Raw genomic sequence first — 7,050 nt, 5'->3', positions numbered from 1 at the left:
GCTACTCGGCCAGCCAGGGGCCTTGCCGGGGCACATTCATCTGGTCCGTTAAATTCGCCAGCTACAGTGTGGTTTCACCCCCGCTTTTCATTACAGCCATTGGATGTTGTCATTTCTTTTTTCACTTATTGCTCCTCTGGATATGTCTATGCCGAGTGGGACCAGGCGCGGATGGGGCCGACGAATGGAGACAGCGCAGGTGCCCGCTTGTGTCGTCTTTCTTCGTCCTCTTTTTACTGTGTGGGGGCGACTGCGGGTGAAACCCTGGATCGGAGAAAATATCCCAAACCACTCCCCCAATCAGTGGCGTCCTCTCGTCCCCAATCCGCCGCCTTCCTCTCCTCACCCAATCTCCACCTCTTGTCCCCTCTCCTCTTCTCCTTCCCCAATCCAATGGTGGCAGAGGTGGGCGGACTTGGCGAGCGGTAGGAGCGGAAGCAACTTGCGGCGCATCTGGAGGAACTCCGGGAGCTCTGATGGCGGCGGCGGTCGGACTGGACTGTGGCGGCAGCGAGCAGACGGGAACGGCTGGTCGTCTCGTGGACGGCGGCGGTGGACTGCCGATGGCTGCAGCGGGTAAGTTTTTTCGTTTCGTCCTTGCAACCGGGCTCCTCTTTCTGATTCCTCTTCCTCCCTAATTTATTTTGCGGCTAGGCTTAGTCGTCCAGCAGATTCAGCCACAGGGAAAGCAATCCCCATTGGTACTCGTGAACTCCATGGCTACCATAGGTATCGTCCCCTTTTCTTTCTCTTTATTTCTAGATGTTTAGATGGATTCGTCTTGATCTGAGATGTTACCTTGTGGTATTGTTCTTCCCTTTTTATCCCAGGACGTGATACTATCCTCCCCTTCTTTTTCTCTTTATTTCTAGATTTTTAGATGGATTCTTCTTGATCTGAGATGTTTACTTTCTTCCCTTCTAACCCCGCTTTTCATTACAGCCATTGGATGTTGTCATTTCTTTTTTCACTTATTGCTCCTCTGGATATGTCTATGCCGAGTGGGACCAGGCGCGGATGGGGCCGACGAATGGAGACAGCGCAGGTGCCCGCTTGTGTCGTCTTTCTTCGTCTTCTTTTTACTGTGTGGGGGCGACTGCGGGTGAAACCCTGGATCGGAGAAAATATCCCAAACCACTCCCCCAATCAGTGGCGTCCTCTCGTCCCCAATCCGCCGCCTTCCTCCTCACCCAATCTCCACCTCTTGTCCCCTCTCCTCTTCTCCTTCCCCAATCCAATGGTGGCAGAGGTGGGCGGACTTGGCGAGCGGTAGGAGCGGAAGCAACTTGCGGCGCATCTGGAGGAACTCCGGGAGCTCTGATGGCGGCGGCGGTCGGACTGGACTGTGGCGGCAGCGAGCAGACGGGAACGGCTGGTCGTCTCGTGGACGGCGGCGGTGGACTGCCGATGGCTGCAGCGGGTAAGTTTTTTCGTTTCGTCCTTGCAACCGGGCTCCTCTTTCTGATTCCTCTTCCTCCCTAATTTATTTTGCGGCTAGGCTTAGTCGTCCAGCAGATTCAGCCACAGGGAAAGCAATCCCCATTGGTACTCGTGAACTCCATGGCTACCATAGGTATCGTCCCCTTTTCTTTCTCTTTATTTCTAGATGTTTAGATGGATTCGTCTTGATCTGAGATGTTACCTTGTGGTATTGTTCTTCCCTTTTTATCCCAGGACGTGATACTATCCTCCCCTTCTTTTTCTCTTTATTTCTAGATTTTTAGATGGATTCTTCTTGATCTGAGATGTTTACTTTCTTCCCTTCTAATACTAGGATGTGATTCGTTTTGCTAAGATGAGTTGGCAGCACTTTAATGGACCTGGCCGGTGATTTACGATGTTAGATTGCCACATATGTTTCAAATTTGCTAATGTTTTTTCTCTACTTGACGTCTTGAATGCTTTACACATGTTGAGGTTTTACTTTGAAGGTTTGCGTTTGGGTGGCCCAAGATTTCTATGATGTTGTTGATAACGACCAACATCGGTGCAGGAGGATTCAGTGCTTATCTCTTATGTAGGTGAATCTTCCTCTATTTTATTATTTTGTTATGAATGCTAATATAATAACCATTCCTTGATTTTCCATCTTGAGTGTGCATATGCATTTCCTAATAGCTTCTATATTTATGTTGCTTTAATAAGGATTGCATTAGTTGAATAAGGTTTTAAGTAAATATTGTATAGGGTTATTTTGTTATGAATGCTAATATAATAACCATCCCTTGATTTTTCATCTTGAGTGTGAATATGCATTTCCTAATAGCTTCTATATTTATGTTGCTTGAATAAGGATTGCATTAGTTGAATAAGGTTTTAAGTAAATATTGTATATGGTACTTATTTTCCATTGTTTAACTCTCTTATCCTTTCAAGAACTAATAATGTTGCCATACTGACCGTTGTTTTCTATATATGGCGCGTGATTAATTAATTTCTCAATTTTGTGAGTTGCGAATGTCCTTAGAATTGATTTGGTGTTTTCTTTTTGTAGGATAATTGTTCACTCCAGTTATGAAGTTTCCGTATTTAGAGGGCTGACTCATGGTGCTAGATGCCACTTTTGTTTATATCATTTGCCTCATCGTCATTTCTGTAAGTTTGTCCTCAACAATCTCTATTGTCAAATGCTCTTAGAGGATTTATGTACTTATTACTGGGTTTTAGTCACGAGTCTAATAAAAAAACATAAGAGTAGTGTAGTCAATCTATTCTTGCTGCATATTTGTTTGTTGCTTATATGGTTTCTATTCATAAGAGTAGTGTAGTCAAGCCTTTCTGAAGTTTGGTTAGAGCTGCTACATAATATAGTGAGAGCATTCATGTCCACACTGAAGCCAGTGATACTTTGTGACTTGGGTGTGAAGCTAAGCTAGCTTGTTTAAAATCCTTCTGACAAGCCTAATGCACTCTGTTCCTAGCTTAGATCTGGTGGAGATGCTTAGCTATGATATCATGTTTGTGTTTAGGTCATATATATAGCCTGAATCCATGCTTTGTGTTAGGTCATATGTAGCCTGAATGCATGCCTTTTTCCTCTTAAAATATCTTACTGAACTGAATCCAGGAACACTTCCTTATTTAGTAGGAATTCCTTCCCTTCGCCACATCTTGTAATTTGTAACTGATGTCCGTTCCATATAATTTGGTGTTCAGGTTAAAATTGGTAGCTGCTTATATTGATAGGGACAGTTCGACACAGCTTGAATGCTATTGTCTGGCATGGTAGCTTTAGTCCTGTTTTCCCCTTCTGCTATTGTTTATCATTAGAGCTGAAAATTGTTTCTCAACCAGAGGAGATACAATTGCGTGGTTCTCTTACATTTTTAAGGCTTTTATTTTCATGTAGAGATGTTTTATACCATGGATCTCTGGCCCTAATCATTTGTGTGATGTATTTATACATTTATGGTAAGTAGGATGATAGTCCACGAATGATTCAGTAACCAGAAGTTATTTATTTGTTGACACGCCTGTAGGTGTTATTATTATTATTATTATTTCTGGAATTCTTACATGATCGCCAATTGGTTAGGTTCTAGGTAACTAAGAGGTCGCCTCTATAGTTGAAGCATTTAAAGTGTTAGCGGTAGAGTTCGGTCTCTTGCCGTGTATTATAGTAATTGTGGTATTCTCGACTTTTTTGGCTGGAATTTTGAAAGAACAAATTTTTGTTTTGCAGCTAGGATTTTGTGTTAGTTGATTCCACGGTTGGCTGCAGCCTACATGTATGCTCATTCTCCCTATCTCAGTTTCCTCTCTATCTTCTACTGTACGTTGAACTGCTTATTAATCACAACACTCTTACCGACCAAGCATTTATGCGACCTGGTGAAAGAACAACCTCGATTAATTGGATCATAAATAGTAGTTTGCGACCATTAAGTATCTTTATCTTTTCTTCTATTGGATGACTTCCTTCCATGTTTTGTTTTTTTTGCGCAGCAAGAAATTTGGTAATTTTCTTAGGGTCTTATACTCCTATAAATACATAAAATTGTTAGATTCTCCTGTGTGAAATTGAGCACCAGCGCAGACTCGAGGGATGCGGGGCGACAGATAGTTTTCACATTACATAGTTTGACAGATAGTATACCAGTGTGTTAACAAACTCTATGATATATATAGAAATTTATCTAATAGTTCAGCACCTACTAAGGTTGAACCAAGCAGTATCTCAGGCTTCAAATAAAAATATTGTCCATGTTTTGTTTTCCTAGACAGACTAACGACTGAAGCAGCTCATACTAAGAAGCTCTCTGGTATAGTTCTCTCAAAGAACTTCCGACTCACTGTTTTGGTTCAACGAGATTACTTTTTAGATAATATAGGAAATTGCCATTTCGCACTCTTTGGTTTCTGAATGGTATTTCACAGGGAGTGAGTGCCGTAAATTTCACATGCCAGGGTCAGTACATATCACTCTGTTTTATGTTTTATTTCACATGCCCATTGTCCTTTTCTTTTCGCCTGTTTTATTCTTCCCAAATTTTCCACAAGGTTATTTACTGTATTTAGAAAATATGGTATTACATATGCATTGTTGATTGCATCTTTTCTCTTTCGATCTATATCTCAGATGTTCTGAGACTTAGATACTAGGAAAACCTCTTGGATAATTAGGTCTTGAAACTGAATCTAAAAGAAGGTTAATGTCACCTACCTATTAACCAGTTCACATATAGCATATAGTAGTCATTGATGACCCTGTTATTTTTTTAGGAAGTTAGATGTGTTAGCTACTGTAAGCGTTACTTGTGCCGTCACCACCAGTACAATTGGCATGGTGGCTGCAGAATCAATGGCCATAAGGGAGCCTCGTGTTGTTCAAAAGACAACCAAGGTTGGCATCTTTTTAATTCTTATTGTTGGTGCAAGTAAGGTCAGAAGGATGCTAAAGGAAATCCAAATCCAAGGTCAGTTCAATGACTTCACGTGTCACTCAGTCTTACTGTTTTGAGGAGCTACTACAAATATACCCACCTTGTCTGTTCAGTAGGCAAGCATGTGGAAAGGGCGTCATATGATGTGAACTCTGTTATCATGACAAAGAGGGAAGGGCACAACCATAAAGTTCGAGCAGCCAGAAATAGCGGGCATGTGAGCGATGGTTCTGGGAGTGCTCTCAGAGGCCAACTGGAGTCACTCAACTTCCTCTTCAGGATTGGCAGAGCCAGGACTACGATCTGCCTTCCCACCTGCAAATGCAGCATGGCCAACTAACCAATTGATGATTTGGGATATTACGAGTTAGCCCCAGTTTATCACTTTCTTCTAGTTTATGGCCTCTTTGTGATGCCTTTTTCCTTTGCCTGCTATAATTTATGTATTAATACTCTGATATTTCTCGCCTACGGTTCAAGAGGTTGTAGATGACATGTAAAACACTGATATTTTTGTTGGGATGGGAGTATTTTGAACCTTTTAATGCATGCCACACTACACAAATCAGCTTTTGGATTTTACTATGTACTGAGTGAGGTATTTTCGGAGGCAAGAAATCAGACATGCAAGATTCCTCTTCTGGTATGATCCAACAATTTCAAATAATTTCCCTACCTCTCTTACTCGAATTGTTATTTTAGGTGGTTATGATTTTGCTACCGTTTAATCCCAGGTGCTAAATTGTTGATCTAACTGAGTTTCACCATGCAGGCGCTAAAGGGTGGTATTGGTAGTTCTTGTCACATGCTAATGGGTTTGTGAATATGCTCACAGACGTTGTCAAGGTTGTAAGGTACTATACTACTAGATCTCAAGATTTACATACTCTATTTTTCAGAAATACATTTGGTGCTTTGGATCCTGAATGTTAGATTTTTTTAAGCATCTCTCGCAACTTTTCAGATGAATTAGACTATATGCTTATACTGCGCCCTGAGCATATTTGGACGCCATGGAGAGTGAGCGGAAACAGAAGAGCAAGTGCCAGCTTGATCAAGAAACATAAATTGGAGCAGGAAGGGAGGGAAATTGGGTGAGCAGAGTAAGGGAAAAAAGACGGGAGAGAGATGTGCAAACCGGTCCACACAAATCGGTTGACAAAGAGAGAGAGAGGAGCTCTCTCCTCTCAGGAAGTATCCAACTTGCTCCCCCGCCAAATCCACACTAGCATCCTTCCTCCGCTAGCTTCCTCCGCTTCTTCTCTGGCGCAACCCTCTCCTAGAAAGGTAGCAAGGTATGGCTCCTATCTCTTCCCCCATCGACTATCTTCTCTCCGCCTCCCAGGGCCTGTTTTCTGAATGTCCGTGGCTCCTTTCTCTCTTCTCTCTTATGTATGCCCGTGGTTCTGGTGTGCCTCTATTATAGTAGTGGTACCTGCTAGCTTTGGATTTTAGCTGCATGCATTTGGAGGCTAGCTACTAGCTGGTCTGTGAGCTGCTAGCATTTGGAGTTTAGTTGCATCCTTGGTTAACTGATTAAAATAGTTGTTGCTGGTCCCATGTGAGCTGCTAGCATTTGGAGTTCAGTTGCACACACACACATGTGAGATGTTTTGTGGCCTGGAAAATTGGATGATATAGTGATATTTGTTATGCTTTTGTTTAATTGGGTTATTTCAGAGTGTAAAATATATGATTTCTCTCTTCGGCAAACTTTATTTATTCGGCCTACTGTGAGTGCAACAAATAGAAAGGCAACGAGCCACGGGAGCTCGCCACGCGCGTGCAGCTCGTCCACCAGTGGCGGCGGCGACACGCACGACGCCCATGCCCCTCCTTCTCAGCGCCTTCTCGTCTCCGTCAGGCAAGTGAGTTCCTGCTTCCTTTCTTTGTCTCTCATCGATTGGATGCGGGTACTGTGCTTGTGTTCTTGTCGTTGTGGGCTACTGCCTGATGTACGTGTGCTGCTGGTACTGTCTGATGCGTGTGTGCTGCTGCAAGATGAAGGAACACATGGATCTGATGTATGTTTGTCATGGATGTAATTCCACATGATCTGTAGGTTAGATGACAGACAACAGCAACGCCTCCAATAGAGGCCTCAAGCAGGTCACATGTAGGTGTCTATTCTTTATTGGTAAGTGGCATTTTTGTATGATCTTTGCCA

At 42.8% G+C, this 7,050-nt stretch overlaps 1 long non-coding RNA gene across 1 annotated transcript; it reads left to right on the top strand.

Moving 5' to 3' along the window:
• The first annotated feature begins 1,217 nt into the window (after positions 1-1,217).
• Positions 1,218-1,937, top strand: LOC127291868 (uncharacterized). Its single transcript, XR_011755188.1, has 3 exons — positions 1,218-1,420; positions 1,499-1,573; positions 1,775-1,937. It is a non-coding gene; the product is annotated as an uncharacterized lncRNA (long non-coding RNA).
• Positions 1,938-7,050: the final 5,113 nt, after the last annotated feature.

This window comes from Lolium perenne, chromosome 1 (genome assembly GCF_019359855.2).
Source record: "Lolium perenne isolate Kyuss_39 chromosome 1, Kyuss_2.0, whole genome shotgun sequence".
In the NCBI taxonomy this organism is placed as follows: Eukaryota; Viridiplantae; Streptophyta; class Magnoliopsida; order Poales; family Poaceae; genus Lolium; species Lolium perenne.
The sequence above is the reverse complement of the archived record's forward strand: the minus strand, read 5'-3'. Positions and strand labels throughout refer to the sequence as shown.